Genomic DNA, 12646 nt, shown 5'->3' on the forward strand with positions numbered 1-12646 from the left:
GCGATTCTTATTTGTTTGTTTGATTTTACATACAGTTCATTACTTTTGAATGAGAATTGCACTGAAATTATTTTAGAAAAGCATCTTCAGGTCTATTACTCTCACAATTAAGTGCTGTTCAAATGTTCTTTTCCAACTTCTACAGATTGGATTCCATGGTAGTTAAACAAGAAATACCTAGTGCATAAAACTTTAATAAAAATTGTAGTGTACTGTAAAGTGTGTCAATTCTTTCCAGGTCATAAAAACAAACATTGATTTAATTTACCTTTGTAGATAAGACTTGATTGGTGTACACACAGAATAGAAATGACACCACCTGTACCCTAGACTGCTCACAAAACTCGGAACTTGTACATGCAAGGTAAGATTTTAAAGACCAGATTTGCATGGATTCATTTGATTGAGACAGTTTTTCCTGTTTTATTCCTAATTTTAAAAAAAGGGGGAATTTGACTTGCTCATGTTGGTCATCTCATGACTGTTGGTCAGTAGATCAAGTGTTGCTTGTTCAGTATCTTTGTACAGACATCAAACATTGTACAGTGGTACCCTATAGGAGGTAGATGACCCCTACTGATTTTGAGGTCAATGACCATCCTACTCTGGGCAAAGCATTGCCTCCTCAATATCTGGAGAGTCTTATGTGTTAATAAAACATATTTTGCTTTTATTGAACTCTTTATTGTAAAATTTATGCTTTTTATCTATCATGAGTAGCTTATGTACATTGCAAACTACAATATTTTTCAAATTTTAGGTCAATATTTTTTTCCTGGCATGTGAATCTCGCCCTATTTATTGTTACGACATATTTAATAAGGTTAAATTTTATTTCAATTTGATATAAAATTTTACAAAAAGAGCTAGAGCCACGAAGTATCAAAATGTGCCTTAAAATTTTCTCAAAACTCAAGTTTGAAACAATACAAATTGTAATTACTTTAATGTAGGGCACAATATTCTGCTTCTACGCATATCAAATTTTTTCACTTCGGCCCCACCGTTTAGCACATGCGCATCATCAAACATACTATGATCGTTAAAAATAGCTGAAAATTGTAGATTTTACTGCAGTATTTCCCAAATTTGAATGTGGCCACACTTGAGTACCTCTTTGAAACTTTTAAAACTGAGAGATATTGCATAAATGCTTCTGCCTGCAAAATTTCGTAGAGGTACTCAAGTGTGGCCAATGTGTATTTTACAAATCTTGAAAATTTTAGTAACAGAAAATAAAACTGACCACTCTATTTTAGGGTAATTATTTGCTTCCTTTTTATTGAAATAGCAGAATTTAATTAATAATGATAAAGAATTATATGTGATTATTTACAAAATCATCATTTTATTAAATATTTGAGGAAGAAATGCATATAAACTGAACTTTAACATGTTTTATCTAGTAATGTTATACTGTGTATTCATGCTAACATCGTGCATCATCAATGACGTCATAGTTTGACGTTTGCGACGTCAGTTGAATCTGTACATGGAATCTTGAGTTCTTTCAGTATTTTGCCAATAGAATTTACCAGTAAAGTCTGCATTTTTAAAAAGCATTATTTCTATGTACCACGGTATTATTCAATTGCAGTAGAATATGAGATACATGAACATTGCTAACAAACAGAAAAAAAATCAATTGGCAAAGTTAACATTGTACGTACGTATGTAAATATATATTCCTATACCTTTATGTAGAATAAGCGATAGCATGTATAAGTAGCTAGTTGTGGGTTTTTTGTCAAACGGTGAAATGCATTAAACGAAAGGAAAGATGCAAACGATTTTTTTCACACAAGTACGTGTTCCTGAATACTGCGGGAGAAAGACAGTCGACATCACGTGAACACATGATAAACTTCGTCAAAAAACTTGATTATTTAATTCCTAAGTACAGCTGTAATTGAATATTAAGCCATCGTCCCTTGCATAAAAAACATTTTGCCAATGCATACGTCTTTTCTTTATCAGCCACCTGTTGATCAGTGTTGATTCGTCGCGTGGTCAATGTATTTCCGGTGAACCGTTACATGCAGTTACACTCATTTCTTAAAAGATCGATTGTGTCCGTTTCGATCAAGACGGCTGTTGGTATACACAACTTAGAATACATTATCAGCATGTGCACTATATAGAAGTCTAATTCTAATTGCGATGTCTTTGTTGATAATTTATCCAATAAAATAAAAAATAACCCTAAATTTGTGAACATCGGTGACTTACTTTTGCCTATAAAATTCTCGATTGAAATCATCTTTGATTATTTTATGCGTATTAAATCTAATTAAAGTTTTTCTTGTATGGCACATAGAAAAAAATTCAGATTGCCGGGCCCTTTCTTTAAAAAAAAACACCGATGAGTACAGAGAGATTTAGAACAGTATTTGTTTCCATTCAACCCCCCCCCCTTCCCTACCCTCTGAAAAAATCGATTTACGGCCGAGTTCACTACAAATCTGTATATATGATACCACAAATTCTACATGCTTGCTATGAATTCGACTTTTCAAGACAATTTTACGACATTATTTATGTGCTACTGCTTGATGTTTTAAATAAAAATGTTCATTTTAACCTATCTTCGATTCAAAATAGTAAACCCACATTCTCTCTCTCTCTCTCTCTCTCTCTCTCTCTCTCTCTCTCTCTCTCTCTCTCTCTGAAATATGATCTTAATTCTCAAGACATTTACGGATAGCTTATCACTTGTAACAATTCTCAAAGTACATGAATATCACTAGAAAAAATGAAATGTAAATGAATAGACGTTATGGCATTTATAAGGAATATATAACTCATAAGAATATTTTTAAAGAAATCGATATTCTTTTTTCATTTAATTAATGAACATTAAAACACTGCTGTAATGTCATTCCCTTGTTCCAGCAGTCAAAAATTTTACTTGTGACAGTCCGATTATATTAGAGAGCTTCTTAATATCAGACCATTATCAATGGTTACAACACTGTTATTCTTTAAAATCGCGCTGTCTCAGGAATCAACAATGATATTCAGTGGAGTGATTTAAGTACTATATATGCCTCAAACACTTCTGTATGAAAAAATATCACTGTTCTCGGCCCTATAACGGGCCTCGAAACTGCTTTCGGCATACTAGACAGTAGTATATCCATTACATATACACAGTCGCTGAAAAGTTTTATTTTTCACTTGAACAGTTTGTAAAGGGTGAGCGCACAGTGAGTGCACTCTAAACGAACGGCGAGTGCTCGCTGAGCCGAATTTGGATAGCGCTTATGAACGGTGAACTGTGAGCGAACGCAGAGCGCAAACACAAGCGCAAAGTGAACGTTGAACGATATATGTACTCTTTGTGAACGCAAGATGAACGATTTATTCGGAGTGCCACGGGCGGTATTGTTACATTGTGTTTCGTTGGTAATCAGGAAAAGATAACAATAAACTAAATGTTTGTATTGTTATAAGCCTAAATATAATATTATCTGACTAAACAATTAGTGAACACTGAACGAACGCAGTGAGCGCAAGGCGAAATCTTTGTGAACGCACGGTGATTTGTGAACGATGAGCGGGAACGGAGCGGAGCGGAGAGCGCAAGTGAACGCACGGTGAGCGCACATGAACGCATGGTGAGCCCACGGGAACCTGGGAAAATAAAACATTTCAAAGGACTGAACCCTGGCATCTAACTGCTGTAAAGCGCCAAGATTGGGTGAAAATATCCAAGCCTTGAAACAAGTAAAATAATCATTCAGAATAATGCACACAGACTGTTACAGTAATGCATCAAAATTCGAGATTACATATATCTCTATTAAATTCAATAACCGTATATCTCTCATATTTATATATTTATTTTTAATAATTTGTGATTGCATTGGTAGAATTCAATGATTAATCATCAGTTATACATTACGCATCATCAGCATTACTTCATGCAGTTTCAAATTGCAGAAAAAAGAACTTTTAAGACACCGACATATTTAAATGTACCGCCGTTATATTGACCTTCAGCACTGGTCCTGTAATATGTTTTAAACTTTATTGTTAATAATCTTTTCATGCTATTTTCATCAATAAATTTATTTTCATAAATTAATTATAATGTCTACATGATAATTTTATTTGTTTTTTGTTTATTTTATTAGATTCAAGTCATACGTAGTTTTATCATTTCATGACGTTACTTAACAAAAATGACGTCTGTTCTACATTTTTCATCAAAACAATGCCATATTGTAAACTCCGTTTATAAAAAAGTATGATAGATATCGAAAAAAGAAAAACAGTTATGAAAAGCTAAGATTCTACCCTATATTTTACCAAAATATGGTAATTTTTAATGATAGGGCAATTTTTGATGCTTCGTGGCTCTAGCTCTTTATACAAATCTTAATAAAATACAGTAGTAATTAATCATAGCAAATTAAATGTGAATAAATTTATTTTCTTATGTTTCTTACTTCAATCACTAAGATTAAAAGGCCTCTCAATCATTATTTACATGCAAAGTGACCGTGTTCAGACACAATAACAGGAAATCGATTTCTAATGGTAAAAGTGTAATGAGAACCGTACCAAGGGTAATTATGGGAAAAAATATTGTTGGATTAAAAAAAAATTCGGACGGGTATAGAATTCCGAGTTTTTATATCTCTAAATTCAAAATAATACTCTTGGTGAAATCTTAACCAGGTGTCTCTGAATTTAGTCTGGGTAAAAGTTTCTACTTTCTACACAGTCAAGCTCTTCACATATGCTAATCATATCACGGACTCTTATACAGATTAGAGATGGTTTGGCCCATGTGTATATACACAGTAAACAGTCACACAGAGGTGTGAACATTTATCATGTGTATATACACAGTAAACAGTCACACAGAGGTGTGGACATTTATCATGATTATTTAATCGTTGTTTAAGCTATATGGTACAATATATGAATAATAGTTTAAAAGCTAGACTTACCAAAAATCTTGAGGAAGAATAACAACGATCATGATAGATGGCCGGTAATATTAGAGTCCTGCGACTAACTATACCCTGTCCCAAGATTTCCTTTATTCACATTTTGCTTAATTTCTTGATATTTATAAATACCTAAGAATTCAAACAATGTATGACAAATTTCCAAGATTTCTTCTATGAAACGCATCCTCTAGCTCATCAGGTTTCAATACATGACTAAAAAATGTGTTGTCATCAGAGATTTTGTATTTCGACAGCCCTGGGTAACATTGAAAAATTGTGTGAGGTAATTCAAGTGACTTCTTAAATGATATGTGTGAATGAAGTTATCTTGGATATATTCCCTTGCATTTATTTCATAGGTATATACCGTATGTATTTTTATTAACCGGGTTTTCCAACGGAAAAATCCGGTTATTAAAATGGTGAAAATGGCGGGCGGGCGGCTGCCAAAAGGGTACCCTCATTGTACGGATAACTCCTCCTACAGTTTTCAAGATAGGAAGTTGTTCTTTTGCAGAATAATTGTACATATATCAGAGGTGTGCATATTGCAAGGATTTTGATTTCCGATAATTTATCGAAAAAATACCAGGTTTTGAACTTAGTCATTTTTTGGCAAAATTTTGCATATAGGGTACCCTCATTGTACGGATAACTCCTCCTACAGTTTTTAAGATAGGAAGTTGTTCTTTTGCAGATCAATTGTACATATATCAGAGGTGTGCATATTGCTAGGATTTTGATTTCTGATAATTTATGAAAAAAATACCAGCTTTTGAACTTAGTCATTTTTTGGCAAAATATTGCATATAGGGTACCCTCATTGTACGGATAACTCCTCCTACAGTTCTCAAGATAGGAAGTTGTGCTTTTGCAGATCAATTGTACATATATCAGAGGTGTGCATATTGCTAGGAGTTTGATTTCTGATAATTTATGAAAAAAATACCAGCTTTTGAACTTAGTCATTTTTTGGCAAAATGTTGCATATAGAGTACTCCATTTTACTGGATACGTGTTGATAGGATTATGGATACAGTTCACATAAAAGAAAACCCGATTTGCTGTCACATTGACAGCTTTTCTCTTGTTAAAAATCATCCAAACATGCTGCATAATTTAAATAACTTGGGACATACTATAATTAAATCGTTACTGCAGACTCTACCAACATGCATATATGGACACCAGGTTGCATGTGCCATTCATGCCTACAGGCTGTCACCAGTTTGTATACAGTGTACATGGTAGGGAAGGGAAATCGATCACAAAAGTTATCAATGAAACAATATGTACTGGATAAGATGGGTTATTATGATGTGTAAATTTAACAAACACATTTTATTTAACTTTTGTTTAAAGCTGTAAACCATTAAGATAAAGAGATAGGTACAGTTAGCTACTAGTAACTGGCTACTAGTAACTGGCTACGAGAATTAAGAAAACCTAGCTACTAGTAACTGGCTACGAGATAAAATCAAAGTTGGCTACTCGTAACTGGCTACTAGTAACTGGTTTCGAGAAGTAAGAAAAGCTAGCTACTAGTAACTGGCTACGAAATGAAAGAAACTTGGCTTCTAGTTACTTGTTACTGTTCATGTGAGAACACATACCTAGGATTTTTATTTGTGTTCTTAAGATGTACATTGCACTATATCACTGTCAATTGTCAATATATCTCAAGTAGCTGTATATTTAAATTGAAGATATATGCCAGACTTGCTAATATCAACATTATGTCAAGTCATCCACATAATATTACGACACAATTACTCAGATATCCCTCTGTATGTAGTCAGTTACTTGTGAATTTTGTTACAAACATCTTTATTTTTTAGCGGTTTTGTCAATATATCTCAAGTTGCCGTATATTTAAATTAAAGATATATGCCCGACATGCTAATATCAACATTCTGTCAAGTCATTCACATAATATTACGACACACCTACTCAGATATCTCTACTTATGTAGTCAGCTACTTGTTCATATTGTTACAAATATTCGTATATTTTGGCGGTTTTGTCAATATATCTCAAGTAGCTGTACATTAATATTGAAGAATTATGCCAGATATGCTATTATCAACATTCCTTCAAGTCATCCACATAATATTACACCACAATTTCTCAGATATCTCTCTTTATGTAGTCAGCTACTTGTGCATTTTGTTACAAATATCTTTATTTTGTGTCGGGGTTGTCAATATATCTTAAGTAGCTGTATATTTAAATTGAAGATATATGCCAGACATGCTATTATCAACATTTATTCAAGTCATCCACTTAATATTACGACACAATTACTCAGATATCTCTCTTTATGTAGTCAGCTACATGTGCATTTCGTTACAAATATCTTTATTTTTTGGCAGGGTTGTCAATATATCTCAAGTAGCTGTATATTTAAATTGAAGATATATGCCAGATATTGTAATATCATATACCTAGTAGTGTATAAGCCCTGATACACGTGCTTTGGACTAGGTGAGACAGCAACCGGAAGCTAGGGCTGTATTGCCCTCGGGGATGATATTCCCCTGTCTCAGCCCGTCGTCAAGGGGGTGTATTGCCCTCAAATTTGAAATTGATAATTTCCATATATCTCTGCTTTAAATTAAGACTAGTTTGTGAAAAAACGATAGAATAACGAATATATAATACAAATTATCACCTTACACGTCTGAATATTTTGATGTATTACCGAAAATTGAAAAATAATAATTCAAAAATAGCGCCAAAGAGTGATGTGTATCTAAGTAAGGGGAGGTAACCTACACAACGGTTGTGTATTTAGAACAATAGCACGATTTATTTAATATCAATCAACGTTTAAATTATGGAGGATATAGAGAAGGATGGAACGAGACTTAATCTTAGAAAATCAGAGATTAGACTGTAAAAATTACGGGGTTAAAGTAATGGACGCGCTTATGAACGTTCTCCAATAACTTTCTATATAACAGTATGGATCTTTATGAATGGAATCTGACGGGAAACTTACGAAATCCCAGTGAAAGAATTTGACTCATAACGAAGCTGCGTAGGAGGGAAGTTTATCTCGCGATAATTTTGAATTCTAGAAAATAGTCCTTCATTTCAGACGACAGACTCTCTTCTACTGTATTTTAAATGACGATTGTTTGTCAACAAAGTCCGACAACTCTTTACAGTTTTAACACATATAAAAAGAAATAAAAACGAACAAGTTTCGTAAATCCGAAAAAAATCTATAGCTTCTTCATGATAAATTATATTCCTTATTTGGAATTTGAATTTGAATTAAAGTCTTTGATTTTAGATATATGATATAAACAACATCACACTTTTGTTTTGATCTCGTCCCTGGTATCAGCCCTCGGATGGTATCAGCCCGCGCCCTTCGGGCTTGGGCCGATACCAACCGCTCGGGCTGATACCAGGGCCGAGATCAAAACAAAAGTGTGATAATCTATATTTATCAACACTCCTTTAAGTCATCCACATAATATTACGACTCAATTACTCAGATATCGCTCTTTATGTGGTCAGCTTCTTGCGCATTTTGTTACAAATATCCTTATATTTTGACGGTTTTGTCAATATATTGCAAGTAGCTGTATATTAAAACTGAAGATATATGCCAGACATGCTATTATCAACATTCCTTCAAGTCATCCACATAATATTACGACACAATTACTCAGATATCTCTCTTTATGTAGTCAGCTACTTGTGCATTTTGTTACAAATATCCTTATATTTTGACGGTTTTGTCAATATATTGCAAGTAGCTGTATATTTACATTGAAGATATATGCCAGATATGCTATTATCAACATTCCTTCAAGTCATCCAAATAATATTACGACATAATTACTAAGATATCGCTCTTAATGTGGTCAGCTACTTGCACATTTTGTGACAAATATCCTTATATTTTGACGGTTTTGTCAATATATTGCAAGTAGCTGTATATTTAAACTGAAGATATATGCCAGACATCCTATTATCAACATTCCTTCAAGTCATCCACATTATATTACGACACAATTTCTCAGATATCTCTCTTGATGTGGTCAGCTACTTATGCATTTTGTTACAAATATCGTTATTTTTTGGTGGTTTTGTCAATATATCACAAGTAGCTGTACATTTACCTGTGAATTGAAGATAAATGCCAGACATGCTATTATCAACATTTATTCAAGTCATCCACATAATATTACGACACACTTTCTCAGATATCTCTCTTTATGTAGTCAGCTACTTGTGAGTTTTGTTACAAATATCGTTATTTTTTTACGGTTTTGTCAATATATCACAAGTAGCTGTATATTTAAATTGAAGATATATGCCAGACATGCTATTATCAACATTCCTTCAAGTCATCCACATAATATTACGACATAATTACTGAGATATCCCTCTTTATGTGGTCAGCTACTTGCGCATTTTGTTACAAATATCCTGATATTTTGACGGTTTTGTCAATATATTGCAAGTAGCTGTATATTTAAACTGAAGATATATGCCAGACATGCTATTATCAACATTCCTTCAAGTCATCCACATAATATTACGCCACAATTTCTCAGATATCTCTCTTTATGTAGTCAGCTACTTGTGAGTTTTGTTACAAATATCGTTATTTTTTGGTAGTTTTGTCAATTTATCACAAGTAGCTGTAAATTTTAAATTGAAGATATATGCCAGACATGCTATAATAAACATTCTTTCAAGTCATCCACATAATATTACGACACAATTAATCAGATATCCCTCTTTATGTAGTCAGCTACTTGTGCATTTGCTACAAATATCCTTATATTTTGGCGGTCTTGTCAATATATATCAAGTAGCTGTATGTTTAAATTGAAGATATATGCCAGACATGCTATTATAAACATTCCTTCAAGTCATCCACATAATATTACGACACAATTACTCAGATATCTCTCTTGATGTAGTCAGCTACTTGTGCATTTTGTTACAAATATCCTCATTTTTTGGCGGTTTTGTCAATATATCTCAAGTAGCTGTATATTTAAATTGAAGATATATGCCAGACATGCTATTATCAACATTTATTCAAGTCATCCACATAATATTACGACACACTTTCTCAGATATCTCTCTTTATGTAGTCAGCTACTTGTGAGTTTTGTTACAAATATCGTTATTTTTTTACGGTTTTGTCAATATATCACAAGTAGCTGTATATTTAAATTGAAGATATATGCCAGACATGCTATTATCAACATTCCTTCAAGTCATCCACATAATATTACGACATAATTACTGAGATATCCCTCTTTATGTGGTCAGCTACTTGCGCATTTTGTTACAAATATCCTGATATTTTGACGGTTTTGTCAATATATTGCAAGTAGCTGTATATTTAAACTGAAGATATATGCCAGACATGCTATTATCAACATTCCTTCAAGTCATCCACATAATATTACGCCACAATTTCTCAGATATCTCTCTTTATGTAGTCAGCTACTTGTGAGTTTTGTTACAAATATCGTTATTTTTTGGTAGTTTTGTCAATTTATCACAAGTAGCTGTAAATTTTAAATTGAAGATATATGCCAGACATGCTATAATAAACATTCTTTCAAGTCATCCACATAATATTACGACACAATTAATCAGATATCCCTCTTTATGTAGTCAGCTACTTGTGCATTTGCTACAAATATCCTTATATTTTGGCGGTCTTGTCAATATTTATCAAGTAGCTGTATGTTTAAATTGAAGATATATGCCAGACATGCTATTATAAACATTCCTTCAAGTCATCCACATAATATTACGACACAATTACTCAGATATCTCTCTTGATGTAGTCAGCTACTTGTGCATTTTGTTACAAATATCCTCATTTTTTGGCGGTTTTGTCAATATATCTCAAGTAGCTGTATATTTAAATTGAAGATATATGCCAGACATGCTATTATAAACATTCCTTCAAGTCATCCACATAATATTACGACACAATTACTCAGATATCGCTCTTGATGTAGTCAGCTACTTGTGCATTTTGTTACAAATATCCTCATTTTTTGGCGGTTTTGTCAATATATCTCAAGTAGCTGTATATTTAAATTGAAGATATATGTCAGACATTGTATTATCAACATTCCTTCAAGTCATCCACATAATATTACGACACAATTACTCAGATATCGCTCTTTATGTGGTCAGCTACTTGTGCATTTTGTTACAAATATCCTTATATTTTTACGATTTTGTCATTATATTTCAAGTAACTGTATATTTACGCTGAAGATATATGCCAGACATGCTATTATCAACATTCCTTTAAGTCATTTACATAATATTACGACACAATTACTCAGATATTTCCCTTTATGTGGTCAGCTACTTGTGCATTTTGTTACAAATATCGTTATGTTTTAGCGGTTTTGTGAAAATATCTCAAGTAGCTGTATATAGAATGCTCATATATACAAATCATGTTCATTTTAATATTATATTAGGACATCCACATGATGTTACGACATAATTACTTATATATCTTTCTCAATCTCATCGGCTACAAGTGCATTTTGTTATAAAAATGTCCATTTTCAACAGTTTAGTTGATAAATATCAAGTAGCTGTGTAAAGAAATGAAGATATCTACTAGTGGTTGATTTAAACATTCTATAAGGTCACCAACATGATATTATGACACGATTACTTAGATATCCCTTTAAATCTCATCAGCTTTTAAAACATTTTGTTAATTTTTTTTTTTTTTTTTTTTAGGATTTTGTCAATATTTTTCAAGTAGCTTTATGTATAGATTGCTCATATTAACCAGTCATGTTTATTTCAACATTCTATTAGGTCATCCACATGATATTACGGCACAACTACTCAGATATCACTCATATTCTCGTCAGCTACTACTGCATTTCTTTACAAATATCTTCATTGTTAACACTTTCCATGTTACTCAAGTTTCTGTACATAAAGATTAAAGATTAAAGATATCTAGTTTTTAATTTAAATATTGAAGAGCAAACAACAAACAAGAGATATCTGAGTACCTGAGTCGTAATATTATGTGGATGACTTGAAGGAATGTTACTTTAGCAAGTCTGGCATATATCTTTAATTTAAATATACAGCTACTTGAGATATATTGACAAAACCGCCAAAAAACGAGGATATTTGTAACAAAATGCACATGTAGCTGACTACATCAAGAGAGATATCTGAGATATTGTGTCGTAATATTATGTGGATGACTTGAAGGAATGTTGATAGTAGTATGTCTGGCATATATCTTCAATTCAAATATACATCTACTTGAGATATATTGACAACCCCGCAAAAAAATAAAGATATTTGTAACAAAATGCACAAAACGCTGACTACATAAAGAGAGATATCTGAGTAATTGTGTCGTAATGTTATGTGGATGACTTGAAGGAATGATGATAATAGCATGTCTGGCATATATCTTCAATTTAAATATACAGCAACTTGAGATATATTGACAAGACCGCCAAAATATAAGGATATTTGTAACAAAATGCACAAGTAGCTGACTACATAAAGAGAGATTGTGTCGTAATATTATGTGGATGACTTGAAGGAATGTTGATAATAGCATGTCTGGCATATATCTTTAGTTTAAATATACATCTACTTGCAATATATTGACAATACCGCCAAAATATAAGGATATT

The 12646-nt window shown here is 32.6% G+C and overlaps 1 protein-coding gene across 4 annotated transcripts in view; it reads left to right on the top strand.

The window, feature by feature from the left end:
* LOC105343815 (organic cation transporter protein) overlaps positions 1-12646 on the top strand; it is a 42763-nt gene that overhangs the window by 9039 nt on the left and 21078 nt on the right. For all 4 annotated transcript variants that reach the window (XM_066089033.1, XM_066089034.1, XM_066089035.1 and 1 more), the window contains one exon: positions 277-364. The gene's annotated coding sequence lies outside the window, so the exon portion shown is untranslated. The remainder of the gene's footprint in view (positions 1-276; positions 365-12646) is intronic.

The sequence above is a fragment of the Magallana gigas genome, chromosome 6 (assembly GCF_963853765.1).
Source record: "Magallana gigas chromosome 6, xbMagGiga1.1, whole genome shotgun sequence".
Lineage (NCBI taxonomy): Eukaryota > Metazoa > Mollusca > Bivalvia > Ostreida > Ostreidae > Magallana > Magallana gigas.